Here is a 17251-nt window from a genome sequence, read left to right as displayed (position 1 = left end):
ACATGCCTTCATCATACACTGGTTAGCGAAAATTGGCCAAAGAAAATTGTCACTCATCTGGCGATAGCGATGTGCTTTCCTACGATGTGAAAAGAGCGTGTCAATTCAACATTAAGTAGTTACATTTAACTATTTTAGAGGCTGTGGACATTGTTTACTTCATTAATGTGTTTACTGTGTTAATGGACTGAAAATGGGAGTAGGATTCGGTTTCAGATTCGGCAGAATGTTAACCAGTGGATTCAGTATTCGACCGAATCCCAAAAATCTGGATTCGGTGCAATACGTATACATATATATGTATACATATATGTAAACATATATGTGTATATATATATATATATATATATATATATGTATGTTTATATATATATATATATATATGTATATATACATTCTACTACTCAGTGGAGCTCAGTGGATTTAGGTGTGAAAAACAAAATGCTCATTAAGAGATACTGTGCAGTATTAATTATTTTACTGTTAATAGTTTACTTAATAAAAAAAAAGTTTTCAGTTCTGCCAATAGCAACATTCCCAATTACAGAAAGAGTGTGCATGCTTGTTTGACTCAGTCCGCAGAGCCCTGAAGCCCCCCCCCCGCCAAGAGCGATGTATGCTCAATTATTCACACTTTATTAATATTGAATGTGTGGCAAATTGATTCAATGCACGTCCTTGGGTCCCAAGCAATACACAACTAAGTGTGAAGTAGATCGGATAAATGGTTTTCAAGATATGCGAAGGCTGTCTATTCTTCGCATATCTTTGCATTAACCACGGTAATTGGGGGCTCCTATTCCAAATGCACTTGCTAACCCTAAAAATCATAGTAAAGTTATGCAGTTCACTAAGCATTTATTTATTTTGCTCACTTCAACTTGGTATCCTCTATGTGTTTGTTGACTTCTTACATTATACCCTAGCATACACAATTCGTTTAACCCCTGTTGTGTTCTGAACCTAGCTGCTTTTGGTTGCTTTGTGCTGTTCCTCAGAGTTTCATGTTTTTAATTAACACTAGCAGATATCCTAGCATGCAGAGCTGCAAAGCTCAGATCTGAATCTTGGGGTGTGCAAAGTCTCTGTAAGGGCTGCTCAGAAATTCAGAAGGGAAAGTTCTGTAACATTAAAAACATTACACTACAGACATTTTAAGTATGAGGCAATTAGTCACAACAAGCAGAGTTTTAAACTAGTTTGAACCAAGTTTCAAGCTTTAGTTTTACCTTTTATATAAAACCCTGCAAAAAGACCTTTTTCCGCTGCAGACATTTTGTCATAGCAGAAAAGCACAGGTGTAACTAATCCTCATGAGCGTCAATAATGGTTGCAGTCCATTTAGGTGTTGGTGCGTTCCAGTTTCAGCACCCTGTATTTGTACATGCTGACTCATTGTCAGGGCAGTCTTTAATGCCATTGGCTCCACCTGAGCTTCTTCTGCTACCAATGTCTTCTGTAAATAAGGTCTGACCTAATATACAATTTTTTTCTTCATAGCTATCAAATACTGAGAAAGCCAACACATTCTCACTCGCAGCGCATCGTGGGGGAGGGTGTATTACTACAGACACGGCACCCCTCCTCTTCTCTGCTTCTCTCTCTCTATAGTCGTCCGATTCATCTACCAACCCTTGTAGGGCTGGCTCAGTTTTGCCTTGGACCAGCTCATAGTTATGCTGCTATAGGTCTAGATTACCGGGGTACTTCCTTTTACACAATGATCTCCTCTCTCTTTCTGTGTGCATCCATGTCCCAGAAATACTTGTTACTAACTTGTCTCCGGGGAGCTTATTCCCCGGAGTATTTATGTTTTCTTGCCTCAAGTTTTCCTTGGATTGGGGTGGCACCTAAATCACGGTTGCAGCTGCCGCCGTGGTCTTGCTCGATGCCCTGCTGTGCCCCACTATGCCCCGTGGGTAATGGACAAATCATAAACCTATTATGTTCAGGGTTCAGCTGTGGCTCTTCCTGTCACTGTGTATTGTAAATGCTGTTATTCAAAGAAGATATGAAGCAGTAATATTCAAACACAGTTAGTGCAAACTGCCTCCTGCTGAAGGGATTCAAATAAATATCCTACTAGCACAGTCTTCCTTTCAACTTTTTGTCTTTTAGTTTTTATATGCATTTCCATGTCTTTGAATTGTTGCAGTAAAATCTACTTAATTTCTTTTCTATCAAGTCAATGCTACTGCATATTTTTTCATGCTGCCAGTATCTGGATTCTACTTTGCCATGGCTGCACTCTAATTGGACTGAAGGCTGTCCCTGCAGTAATTTTAGAGGCTTGTTGCTGGGAAGGAGTCAATATTTGGATTGAAGATCATCCCTGTAATAAATTTTAGATTGCACGTATTCTTGGAACAGCTAGACTGAGTGTGTTCCTGGTAAATCCAACATGACAGCCCCTGACAACATACCTACAAGGTAGGTGTGTGTGTGTGTGTGTGTTTGTGATCCAAAGCTTATAAAAAAAATCCTGCAGGAAATATATTACCTGTGTGCACATGGGCACGCATGTGCTTTGTGAGTTATGTATGTGTGTGTGTGTGTGTGTGTGTGTGTGTGTCACTGTATATCACAGCGTGTTTATGTCTGTTGAAATATGACTTCCTGTATGATCATCCATGTGACACCAATAACTCCACCATGTGACACCTGCACATAAAAAAGGGTATTAAAAGGATGCTGTGTTCTTTAATAACACATCTTTCTCCCCGGGAGAGATGCAGTTTGTACTTTCAGGTCAGTGGTTTGATAGCTCCTACCACATGGCCTTGGTACAGTGTATTGGAACACAAATAGTGATGGATTTGTGTTCAAGTTCTTAGCAGAACCTATGGGTGAAGTGTTAAAATGCTGAAATCCATAGGTGGTTTTGTTAGACACTTTCTACTCTTCTATTCACAGTTTTGTAAGTGTCATTAACATCATCCATCACTAAGAACTACTTTCCAACTGGTCAAACTTGTCAAATACAGCAGCTTGTTCCGGACCGATTGGAGTCACTTTAACCTCTGGCCTCATGCAGGGTGGTCCGATAGACTTCAACAAGTGGTTAACGTTGTGAATTCAAACAAAACTACCTAGCTTTATGTACATATGTGACGTTAGTTAACTAATGTAAGCAAGTTTAAAGGTGATCTATTATATAGCATTTTCAGGTTCATACTTGTATTTTGTGTTTGTACTAGAACATCTTTACATCAGAGGGGAACCCTCTGGGCCTTCAAGGTATTCAGTGAAGGCCTAAGAAAAAGTATGAAAGTATTTTTTTGTACTCTTAATAAATTATTTATTTATGTATTTATTTTTCTGTTTTTACAGAAACGGTTCAATATAACGGTCGGGGAAATCAAGACCAATCACAATTTTTCTTTTGTTGGTATCTGTGAGAAGTGACTCCCCCTGGTGAGGCAGGGCCTTCAGTAGCTGGACCGAATGCCTGTGTAATCCAAGTGAATGGGGGCATGCATTTATTATTGACAGGTGTCTTGGCCAATCTTATCTTGATGAGTTGTGGGTGGGATAATTTCCCCACATCTTCAGGGCATTCATGAATACCTTCCACTAGGCTGGTGGGCACCAAGGCATTTTAATTCCAGTTTCTCCTCCAAAGGGTTAAAACCTGTGCTCGAGTATAAAATCCACTTCGATCATTTTTCAAGTTAGCTAGAGACGATAACACAATCTCCCGTCTTTCGCTCTTCTTGCCGACTGTTGGCGCCCCGCCAGACAGCCAATCATATCTGAGATATGAAATGACGCTGTGGTGGTGCTATGGGCGGTCAACTCCACTGGCCATCAAATTCGTGTGATCTACATCAAACACACTAACACTCTGAGCATGCGTAATAATAATTTCCCACGTACAATGCACATTGCATTGTGTGAGAGGGGCTAGCCCCACTCTGACACATTCAGGCTGCCGGGAGTCTGAAGCAGCAAGGCAGGGGCAGAATGTGAAATAAAATCCTACCACAAATTATATGCAATTTAGGAAGTTATATTCATAGAAGACAATACATTTTAGATGATAATTATCTTGAATTAATTAAAAATAACATTTGTTTGCATTTCCTTCTGTGCTGTGCCCCACCTGCCCCTAATGACCAGTCGCCACTGAGTATATGTGCTTACATAGTAAGTAGTATAAATGGCAGCATCACGTGATGGAAATGTTACCATATGTCAAGCTCATGTTTTTTTCACGAGGCCTGTATACAGTATGGGAGGAAAACAAGACAACATGGGTAAATGAGTAGGCAGCAGTAAATAAGATAATCAAATTTGTGAACTTTCTTCAGAATTATTACATTTATTTTCCGTGTGATTGCCACTGTAATAAATAGGAAAACAAAAGTGAAACAAAAGAACAGACAGAAGAAGTAGAGAGGGAGAGGGTGATCAGAAGGTGAAAGCAGTTTATGAGATGCCAACAGATAAAACAATTAAGACAAACGCCAGCAAACAGCCCTGATGAGACAGACCCTGACACCACTTATACCACTGATCAAAACTAATTTGTCTCACATTCTGAAAATCACTTTACATTAATCACACATCCAGCCAATCAAGACAGATAACACAAACCATCGATCAACATAATAGGTGTTTTGAAATGTACAAGATAGATTATACTATTTACTATCAGGCAAATGACAGCATCCTTCATGGGGTGTCTTAATGGGTCATCGGGCCAAAATGGACCATTGGAAGCACTTAAAGGTCCAAACTGTGATTTATAGTTCAACGTAACACTGTTATTATTTTTGTTCATGGATGGGATTCAGTACATCATGCCATTTTCAATCAGGCCGCACAATTAATCGAACGATCACAATTTTAGCTTCCCACAATTAACACTAGAATGGCCATGACGGTCATTTTGACCATTTGAAACTGATATGTGTAATAACTTTGCTGGAAAGAAAATCCTGCTGGTGCCTGACTTTTCCTTAAAGGCCCTGAACACCCACACAGGTGTTTATAGTTAATGTGGCTGATTGGACTTTTTCCACGACTGTGCGGGTGTGGTTAGACCAGGGGTCACCAACCTTTTCTAAACTGAGAGCTACTTCATGGGTATTGAGTCATACGAAGGGTTACCAGTTTGATACACTCTTCTGAAATAACAAATGTGCTCAGTTTGCCTTTAGTTATATATGATTATTAATGATTAATGATACTCATCTATGTGAAGACACTGATCACGTTAATGACTTCTCACCATAATTATCAGCAATGACTTAACAAGGTGGGAAACAGACAATATCAATATTCAATTTTCATTTTTAGAACAGGCCTGAGGGCTACTCATGTGGTCCTTGGGGGCTACCTGGTGCCCGCGGGCACCGTGTTGGTGACCCCTGGGTTAGACTGAGTGATTGACATCTTCCTGAGTCCACTGTTAGTGTTGTTGCACGTGTTAGGGCAAAAAATAACTTTTTTTAAACTTTCAATTATTCAGAACTGATCTGGGCTCCGCAATCCAAACCCAAAGGATTACTCAGCGGACATTTAAATATACGAAGCATTGTCTCTAAAAGCAATCAGCTAGAACACTTACTGTCTCACTCTAACTTGGACTTTCTTGGTCTTTCCGAAACATGGCTTAACAAACAGTCCCCCAAGGCTGCCTTTGATATTTCTGGGTATACTGTGTTTAGGAGGGATAGAAACAAGGGCAAGGGTGGGGGATTGCTAGTATACAGTATGTTAAAAACACAATTACATGTAACCTCATTGAATGGTCACACAAAATAGAAATGGAGTATATTGGGTTGAATATGTCACTATCTCCTCAAATGTCTTTCACTGTCATTTGCCTATATCGACCATCATCATCCAATAACATATTTTATGAGCATATCCATAGTATTCTTAAGCAATGTGATGGTAAAAAGGAGTTAATACTAATGGGCAACTTTAATATAAACTGGGACAAAAAAGCTGAGAGAAAAAAACTTAAAGAGATAACAAACAAATTCAATCTCTCCCAACTGATACAAGGTCCAACAAGAATAATCAACTCCTCCCAGACACAAATTGATCTGATATTTAGAAACAGACCTGGGAGAGTAACTACATCGCATAACATGCTGACTGGTCTGTCCGACCATAATATCACACTGCTCGTAAGGAAACTAACCAGAAAACAATTTGTAAATTCTGCCAAAAGAAATCAATTCTATGAGAAAATTCATAAAAATTAAATAATCAACTGGGAAAATGCTATAAACCAAATTGACTGGTCTGACATTCTAACCATCAGAGATACTGAGATTAGCTGCAGCACTTTTTTTTCTACCATTAACGAAATAAGAACAACCTTCACAAGGAAGGTGAAACATAAACATGGACAAAAGACCACCTTACCATGGCTAAATGACACTCTCTGGCAAAGAATGAAAGAGAGAGATTCTGCTTTGAAGAGATCTCTAAAATCAGGGCATAATAGTGACTGGCTCACCTTTACAACTCTCCGAAATAAGGTATTAAAGGAGAACTCCGGGCAATTTTTATGTTAATCTTGATCGCTACATGTATATGAGTACTGTCGATAGCAAAAAAAACGAGCCGAATCGGTGCTAGCAACACGGAGCTGCTGCAGCTAATGCCGAGAGCTCCCACTCAGCTAAAATGGCAGTTATGGGGGCATAAGATAAAGAGTGCCTTTGTGCCTCTTAACAGACACTAAATGCAATTAAAATGTCTGTGCAACATGAACAGGGCCCTTACATGACAACAAGATTTGTTTTCAACTTAGACATTGTTTAAATTCACCTACCCTGTTAGCTGCTAGCTGCCATCTGGGATGAGTGAGTGTGTTCAGCCCGGCTTCGGTAATAATCATCACGCAGCAGTTCTGTGTGTATTTGTAGCATATATATCCATTTTGTGTGCGATCCATCTGGCGTTGGTGAATAGGAGTCTCTGCAGTGGCGAATTGTGTGGTAGTTTCCTTAGCCAGACTAGCAGGCCCGACCGGCATCCTTCTACTTCCTCCCCGCCTGCCGCGTCCGACAACAATCCACAGGCGCCCGCTGCTCTGGTGGATGTCAGTGATATCCAAGGTGTCAGAAAAATGGGTAGCAGAACAGTTGAAAAACCATCTAAACTTGGGCCACACCCCTTTATGGTGTAGACACATATAGCCGACGGGCGTCCGTTGACAGAAAACCCCGTCGATATGATCAGTCGCGTCCCCGAGGTCCAAAAAACTGCCACAGAACAGACCAAAAAGACGAGAGGAGACGAGACGTAATACATCTCTATAACAGCAGGCGGCGCTAATCTGTAATGTTGCCCAAAAAATGAAAACCGGCAGCTAATTGGACGAATGCGTCACATGGGTTTCTTTTCGCCGGAAATTCAGAGCCAGACTGTCATGGCGGCTGTTCAGAATACGATCTCATATTGTACTAAAATAGTTCACTGAAACGTGTTTCTGAAAACATTTAAGCGAGAAATAGGCCGTGCAGTTGCTGAATCTGTCTTCATTTCAGCTCAACAAAGGTTAGTTTAAAAGATTTTCATCAGATTTTGAGAGACTGTAGTCACCTCATTCCGCTCGTCATTTCCAGGTGAGTCCCGACTTCCCTGCCGCCGACCAAACATGTCAGGTCGGCTTCATATACTTCACATACTTCATATAATAATAAGGCCATATCTAACCACAGAGGCAGACAAACTTTTTATGCATGCCGTGATCTTTTCCCACATATCATACTGTTTCACAAGCTGGTCCCAAGCAAACATGACAACTCTTAAACCAATAGAAACCCTTTATAAGCAAACTTTAAAAATACTAGATCAAAAACCTATCAGCTATCACCACTGCCATATCACTACTAAATACAACTTATTCAATTTTGACAGTTTCCTACATTATCTAGATGCCAGCCTCATTTTCAAAATATTACATGGGCTTGTACCTCCACCACTGGGTGAATTTATACAACAGAAGAACAGCAGTGGCAGGGCAACTAGGGAAGCCACCATGGGAGACTGTGTTGTACAGTATAGACCTAGGAAGTTTGGCCAAACAATCTTCTCAGTACGGGCCTCAAATTACTGAAACTGCCTTCCTATTGAACTCAGAGAAAGCACCAGCTATCTATCATTTAAAACCACACTCAAGAGATTGATTAAAAACAATCAAAACTGCAATCACCAATAGCTGGTTTACCTCATCCTAGGTACTGCTCTTGTTTGTATTGGTATAAAGAATTTGTTACTTAATAAGTTCCCATCAAAGGTCCGGCCCACCTTCAACCTGAACAGAACCCGGAATAACTGAAAACACCTGTGTGGGTGTTCAGAGGCTTTAAAGAGTCTATATTTTCATTTTTACCTATTTCGGCCATACACGGTCATATTGACTGCTCGGATTTTCGCAGTATTGTTTTTAATCTTTTGCTCAGTTGAAGATGCATCGTGGTTGCTTAGTAACTACCATTGTCTCTGTCAGAGAAACGTCACTTGCAGTCTCAAGTAACAAGTGTGGGCATCACCGATCGGCCGAAGACAAAGTCAGAGTCAGTAACGTAGGCTACTACAATAAGTACGGAGTGGATGGACTCTGTTCTGAATCAGATGGCAAGCGCCGTATGCATACTCTGTGAAAGACACGGTAACAGAGATGGCCAGTGGCTGTATTTATATAGAGTTATACATCCTCAACATTGATCCTCAAGGAAAAAGGGCAGCAGCACATGGTCCGAGCAGCAGTAACCACCAGAGCAGGCACCATAACGGTGGCAGTGCCAGATTAGGTTAGGCTATAAATGTTCAAATGAGATACTTTTCATTGTTATTTGCCTGTTATGAGTTATGTTGAATGAATTTCCATACCATATGGAAAAATACGGATGCCAATGTATGAAATAATTATGGTTAACTATGCCATGATATGAATTATTGAAACTATAACTATAATTAAACTTGATAATTGACCACAGCAGGTTAACATCGGGTTGCTTTTCTCCAAAAGTTGAATCAGACTCAACTTTCTGCTCCAGGCATTCAAAACATACCTGTGTTTTTTCTGGAGTATCTCACGAGTGACGACCGACGCAGTGTGTGTGTGAATGAATGCTCAGTCAGCGCCTCACTGTATTGGCTTTATGCATGGCCATACTATCTTTACCTTTATTAAATCGCCTATAAATAAACTTATTTCATTTTTGTAAAGATATCCTAACAAAATATATGCAATAATATCGCAATTGGGTATGTATCATGTGAGATTGCTCACGGCAATTCTAAAGTTAATGGAATTCCGGCACTTCTAGTGTTAAATGAACATGATCGACTGAGACAGAACAACACTGTGAATTTCAGCCTGCTTGCAAGTTTTTTTCAGTTTAACATTGTTGAAACAGAACAGCTAATATTGGTAGTGAGAGCGACAAGTGTTTGTATGTGTGTGTGTGTGTGTGTGTGTGTGTGTGTGTGTGAGAGTGTGAGAGAGAGAGAGAGAGAGAGAGAGAGAGAGGGAGAGAAACGCAACAGCAGTAAAAACTCACACTGAGCTGAAATGGAAACACCTGCAACACGTCTTTCGATTTAATTAATTAGTGGCATTTTAGGCCTTTATTAGAGAGGACAGCTTTAGACATTAAAGGGGAGAGAGAGGGGGAACGACATGGGAAAAAGGGCCGCAGGTTGGAATCAAACCCCTGACCACTGCGTCAAGGACCAAGCCTCTGTATATGGGCACACGCTCTACCAGAGCTACCGAAAGCTATTCATTTTCAAGGATTTACATTATTGAAGAAAAAAATGAATACCTACCTAATGAACCTACTTTTTTGATGCAAAGATTATTAGCAGGAATGAAGCACAACATGGAAGTGAAAGCAGTGCTCAGTTTATTTTAATGTGAATATCATCATTTTGTCACTAAAATTGATGAATTGTGGTCAATAATTGTGATCTCAATATTGAACAAAATAATTGCGATTATCATCTTGGCCATAATCCGGCAGCCCTATTTTCTATATACAAAAATGACTGCTTTGCCTTTTGAACAAGTGCTATATCTAAACAGTATGTCACAGCTACAGTAACCTTTTCATTGGAACATAGTTGGAGAAGGAAATCTTGGGTCAACCTATTGCCAGCTGCAGAGATCTATCTTTCAAGTTTTTAGTTAGAGCTATGTTAGTTATTTATGAAATTCTAAATATAAAATGTGCTTGTAATCAGTGTGCATTGCTGTTTTTTAGGGCTGTACTGAATAAAATTTTTTGAGCTTCAAAGCTTCAGTGCTTTTCAACAGCAAATATTAGAAGCTGTGAAGCAGCGGTGACGGCGGCGGAAACCAACATTTCAGACTCACTCGAAGGCAGCTTTATTTCATGGAAAAAGAGAGAAAATAAAAGGCAACGTAGCGTGAGATAAAGTGACTGCTTTGTTACTGCAGGACACAGTCACATTCTTTTACACAAGTCCTGGGCCGTTCAGTGCATGTGTTTAGTTTTTTACCTTTATAGTGTTTAAAACCTTTTTACAGTAACATTACGGGACTCGCACACCGCGACTGACGAGTCTGATAACCGGTTAACGTTACATGATTGTCCACAGCAGGTTAACATCGGGTTGCTTTTCTCCAAAAGTTGAATCAGAATCAACTTTCTGCTCCAGGCATTCAAAACATACCAGTGTTTTTTCCGGAGTATCTGACGAGTGACGACCGATGCAGTGTGTGTGTGAATGAATGCTCAGTCAGCGCCTCACTGTATTGGCTTTATGCATGGCCATACTATCTTTACTTTTATTAAATCGCCTGAAAATGACACCAGGCTGCTACAGTGTAACCACACAGACCTCTACAAACGTCACACATTTCTCCGCTCTTGGCTGAGATGGACGACATAATTCAGCATAAATTAGCCAGCAGCTAGCAGACATTTAGCAAGCAGCTTAATCCCAACAAAACACCACGGTGAATTTCAGCCTGCATGCATGCATGCAACGAATATTCAAATCCCAAACTTGAAAATCGAAAACCTAACCATTGAACAAATATTCGGATCCAGTCCTACTGCGTTTCTCATGAAATGTCGAGCTATATTATGTATGTTTATTACAATATCTATACTATGCTACCTACATTGGTCTCGCACTGCTCTATCGCGAGAACTGGAAGTTTACACCCCTGCCCGCTCACTGAGATCCTCCACAACAGGCCTACTGCATGTTCAGCTACATCGCCCCCAAGTTGTGGAATTCACTGCCAGACTACATCAGACACTGTGACTCAATTACTGACTTTAAAAACAGACTTTAAACATATCTCTTCAAGATGGCTTATGGAATGACTGATGACTGATTTTTATTTTTTATGTGATGACTATAATTTTAATGTCCTTTTTTTGTTTGTGAAGTGACCTTGGGTGTCATGAAAGGCGCTTTAAATAAAATGTATTATTGTTATTATTATTATTATACAGTAAGGAATTGCTTTTGTAGTTCCCATGCCACTGCGTTGTCAAATTAGTCTCTCTTGAGTTTTGGCATTTCCATTTGTTATGATTCCACTATGTATGCATTCATATCAATAACAGCTTTTCATGTTGTACTCAGTACTTAGGATCATAATGAGTGGCATCTTCTTACAGCTGTAACTATGACTGCAGTAACAGCACTAAGAGCTTTGTGAGGCTGCACACAGTGCATGCTAACCATATCTATTAGGAGTGTAACGATAATGGTATCTATTTGTACCGGACCGTTTCGGTACAGGACTTTCGGAACGGTGCTAATGTACACCAAATGTAATCTTTAACAGAAATTATAAGGCTTGTTTTATGTGCGGAACATACTTCAAAAATGAGTTCCCACAGGAACATATTAAGTGGTGGACAGGAAGTTTGTTTAGTCTCCCCCCCTGCAGTTTCAGCGCTTTACACACATTTTGCACCCAGTACGCTTATCCCAGCCAAGCCTCCTGCTAGCTAGCGTCATAGCCAATGTAGAGAAGCCAGAGCTTGAAGACCCTCCGTTATCATTAAGGTCTCCTGTTTGGGAACACTTGGGTTTCCCGGTGAAATACAACAACGGACAAAAATAAGTGGATAAGACGAAAGCAGTGTGCCGACATTGCTCATTAGTAATCTGTTATGTTTCTGGCAACACGTCAGGCTTGCTAACTCACTTGAAATGGCACCACGCGAATGTGAATATCACTACTAAAAGGAAAGAAAAAGGAGCCTAGTGCAAATGTATGGGATTAGTTTTGTGACTTTAATTCCAAGCAAAACTTCTCAAGTATCAAACAAAAAACACTAACTTAAGCAAAAACATTTCACCTCAATGGTAAAACTTAAAACTTGCAAACAAAACATTTGTGTAGTTGTAAACTATTGGTCTTTAATTTGTTTGATATTATGTCCTTTTGTTTACAGTTCCCTCTGCTTCTTTCTCAGTGATCAGTCTTTTGCTCTCTCCATCACGTTTGCAGTCATGCTCCCAGCTTTCTCCTTTGCGCTCCCTGAGTTTTTGCTTGCGATTCTGACACAAACATCTCGCATGGGCGGGTCTTACAGGGGTGCGTCCCCATTGGCTAATGAGTGTTAAGGGAAGGTTAAGGGAAAGTTTGAGTGACAGCTCAGCCTCAGTGCAGGTAAACTAACGTTATAGACTCAGAGTCTGGTCTGGAGGACACACAAGCCACTCCACAGGGGATTACTACAAGATTAATAAAGTGTAAGTATTGATCATATATATATTATCTGTGATCTACGTTGCAAGCATGGTTACTAGACATTTGTTGTTTCGTTGTGTTAAGTTACTAGCTAGCTAGCTAGTAAAGCTTTTTTAAGTTAGCATTTAACGTTAGCTATACTGCTAACGTTATCTGCTAATTTACCATGGGAATCATGTATTCTTTGTGAGGCCTTACTCAATGGAGCTGTATTAATTATCGTCTAATCTCTGTAGAGACCAGGACCCGAGCAGAGCTACGATGCTCTCCCAGGTGACCTTAGGTTTGTAACGTAGCTATATGGTCTATTAGGAAAAATTATTATCCAGCTAACTACTAATTGTTGTGGTTGCTATTGGCCTGATAATACACAATGCTAGGGTATTGGTTAAGTTGTACAATGTAGAAGCTGTGAATGTAATATATTATATATAGAGTTCGACACATACATTAGATAATGTTCCATCTGTACAAACTGTTTCTTCTTTCTTTGCACTACCTTAAGATGGCAGATAACGGATGTATTTTTTTGTATTTTTTAGCGCTGTAAATGTCAACAATATTTAGAATTAATGCATAGTGATACTACTGTCCAAACTATGTACTTTAACTAACACACCAGGCCCTTGACAAATACTTTGCTTAGTGATCCTTATGGTTTGATGTGATGTGCATGTGTCCTGGTGGCTGGCCATATCTTACTTTACACATGTAGTCAACGTTGAGGTAGGAATCTAGAAGTGTGATCAATAATATTTCAGAAATAAGTGTTCCAGTAGTGTTCAGAAAAGCTAGAAAATGTTTCTAGAGTGCAGGCTTTATTACAATTATTTATTATTGAGCTAATTTCAAACACTTTTTATCATCCAATAAGGTACTTCCAGCTTTACAATAAGAAGTCAAGGAAGTGAAGGACTACAGCCACATCCCAGCCCTTCAGAGAACTGTCCTGCAGAAAAGGCTGTCGTCCAGACTGGAGCGGTGGGCCATCAGTGAGCTCAGGAGACCAGATGATCCCAGGCGTCCAGGAGTTGTGTGTGATATTCCTGTACCACTCTCAGAAGTGTTGTTGCAGACACAAGTCAGCAGAGAAATACAGCTTGCCTTAGGTAAAACTGAATATGTGAAATATATACATAACCCAATTACTCAGTATGTTTGTGTATGGTTGGTGATGAAAAACTGACCCTGACCTGTGATCTACTGCAAATAATGAGTTCCAGCTTCTTCTACCACCGGGGCCCCAGCAAAATATGTTCAAATATCCATTATGTATGTGAAGTTTTATATTGGACTAAAAATAAAGCATTATAATAGTCTCAACCTTATTTCCTGTTTTATATAATGAACCAAACACATAAGGGTGAATGTAAAAAAATGTTTTAATATATTATGTGCATTTTAAAATATAATTACAGTAAGACAATGTAAACACAAATTAAATTACAGGACAGTATACTGTAGTAGGATATATTGACATACAATGGACTAAGAAACTACAAGTACACCAATGAAAACTTAAGAAAAAGGTTATTGTAAGTGTTAATTGAGTATCTGAGCAAAATATGATCAATACATACACTATTGGTCTATACCCTGGCTGTTTGAAGCCTTCACACACAGTGTTTCCTCCACAGAGAGATCGAAGGCTCCTCTCCCTCTGCTGCTCCCACGTCCTCCTGGTTGGTCTGCCTGCTGCCTGATGTGAGCTGTGATAGAAAATTATAACAAAGTTTCTTACACAAATGAAATGGTAACAAAGTTCTTACTGATAACTGAGGCTTCCAAGGTTGTGTGATTTACAATTAAAATAACTTGCTTTTAAGTAGCCATTAACAAATGTGTAGGCTTTAAAAACACTATGAACACTTTCCTTCTGCTGACCTGCTTGCAAATGCAACAGAAGACATGTAATTAGAGTTAGGTTAGCCAGTCTTTGTCATAACTAGGAAAGTACAGATGAGCACAAAACTATAAAGATGAACCAGTTAAGCAGTGCTAACACTGCATTTGTACTGTACAGTATGTGTCGACCTCTAGATATAATACATTATATTCACAGCTTCTACATTGTACAACTTAACCAATACCCTAGCATTGTGTATTATCAGGCCAATAGCAACCACAACAATTAGTAGTTAGCTAGATAATAATTTTTCCTAATAGACCATAATATAGCTACGTTACTAACCTAATGTTACCTGGAAGAGCATCGTAGCTCTGCTCGGGTCCTGCAGGTCTCTACAGAGAGAAGACGATAATTAATACAGCTCCATTGAGTAAGGCCTCACGAAGAATACATGATTCCCATGGTAAATTATCTCAGTAAGGTAGCCGGTAGCTACAAGTTTTAGATAACGTTAGCAGTATAGCTAACGTTAAATGCTAACTTAAACAGCTTTACTAGCTAGCTAGTAACTTAACAAAACGAAACAACAAATGTCTAGTAACCATACTTGCAACGTAGATCACAGATAATATATATATATATATATATATATATATATATATATATATATATATATAAATATATATATATATATATATATATATGATCAATACTTACACTTTATTAATCTTGTAGTAATCCGCTGTGGAGTGGCTTGTGTGTCCTCCAGACCAGACTCTGAGTCTATAACGTTAATTTACCTGCACTGAGGCTGAGCTGTCACTCAAACTTTCCCTTAACACTCATTAGCCAATGGGGACGCACCCCTGTAAGACCCACCCACGCGAGATTTCTGTGTCAGAATTGCAAGCAAAAACTCAGGGAGCGCAAAGGAGAAAGCTGGGAGCATGACTGCAAACGTGATGGAGAGAGCAAAAGACTGATCATTGAGAAAGAAGCAGAGGGAACTGTAAACAAAAGGACATAATGTCAAACAAATAAAAGACCAATAGTTTACAACTACACAAATGTTTTGTTTGCACGTTTTAAGTTTTACCTTTAAGGTGACAATTTTTTTGCTTGAGTTACTGTTTTTTGTTTGATACTTGAGAAGTTTTGCTTGAAATTAAAGTCACAAAACTAATCCCATACAAACGCAGCTCCTCTCGCTGGTAATTCAGATTGGGCCAAAGCAATAACAAATGTTATTGGTGTTTTTATAGTAGCGGTTCAACATCCATATTCAGTTGTTGAAAATACGTTATAAACACATGGTGAAGGTGATTGAGCCCCGGTATGAAATTCCTTCTCGTCCATATTTCAGCAAGAAAGTCATCCCCCTATATTTATTACAATTCATTTAAAAGTTTGTTTAAAAAAGTATAAACTGATTGTTATTAACAAAAGTTCTTAATAAACCACATGCACGTCTTTGCTTCTTTATTTTACTTGTTGGGAGTTTTGCATTTGTTTCCCTTGCTGTACCAAAAATGAACCGAACCGTGACTTCAAAAACAAGGTACGTACCGAACCCTGATTTTTGTGTACTGTTACACCCCTAATATCTATCATGCTGACATGCTGATGCTAGGTAGGAGTAGTCTTTCCCAGGATAACTATCTTAGCTCTTCATCTTAGCCTGCTAACATTTGCTTATTAGCACTAAACACAAAGAACAGCTGAGGCAGATGGGAATGTCATTCAAACATCACGTGAAAACCATGAATGTCTGTAAAAATAAATAAATAAATAGTGAGGCAGTTGATTTTGAACACAAGATAAGTAAAAATGTTGGCCTCCGGGTGGCACAAGAAGAAAAGCCAGGGAATCACTAAAGTCAGTAGGATTCATCCTCTGGCACCATTAATGTGCGTTTCATCCAACCAGTGGTTGTGTTGATATAGATATGTGTGTCTGGATCACAGTGATGGAAAGAGAGACCAATCTTGCCATCCCCAGAAATAATAGCAGTCAAGAGGCTGTATGAAGACAAAATAACAGGCAGCCTCCTTTGTCGACTAACTGTATAAGGGGCTACTCTTTAAAATCCATACTGGGTGTTGATGACCATTGGAGTTTTTCAGTTGCACTGGGCAACGCAAGCATTTAGGCCAATCAGTGGTACTCTACATTTGACCTGTTGAGGGCAGCAATGCACCATCACTGCATGCTGTCTGCTGCAAGTCTAAGAAGAAGAAGGATGTTGCTAAAATTAATGTCAGGGGCTTGTGTATCACCTGATGATGTAATAATAAAAGTAATTAATTAAAACAAAAGCACAGAAGATAAAGCAAGAGAAAGAACAGCATTTTTTACATGATGCAAACTATTTTAATATTTGACCCCCCCCAAAAAAAGTTTCATCATCTGCCAGCGTTGTTTGATTCAACATTATTGTATCTGGCCAATAGGTCAGTTGCAAGTATTTTATATTGAAGCCAAAGGTTTGGTCACCAAGCCTTCACCAGGAAAGATATTAGTTATGATGACACATAGCATACATAGGAAACTCCACAAATTCAATGCATTACAAAAAAGGAGGATAAACCAATAGAAAGCAATCAGGAAATCAAATAGATGTTAATACACTTCAGAGTTAAAAGGGGATATTTTGTCCAGACCTTTACTCATCAAATGCTTGCATTGGA

The sequence above is a fragment of the Perca fluviatilis genome, chromosome 10 (assembly GCF_010015445.1).
Source record: "Perca fluviatilis chromosome 10, GENO_Pfluv_1.0, whole genome shotgun sequence".
In the NCBI taxonomy this organism is placed as follows: Eukaryota; Metazoa; Chordata; class Actinopteri; order Perciformes; family Percidae; genus Perca; species Perca fluviatilis.
Note: the sequence above shows the minus strand (reverse complement) of the source record.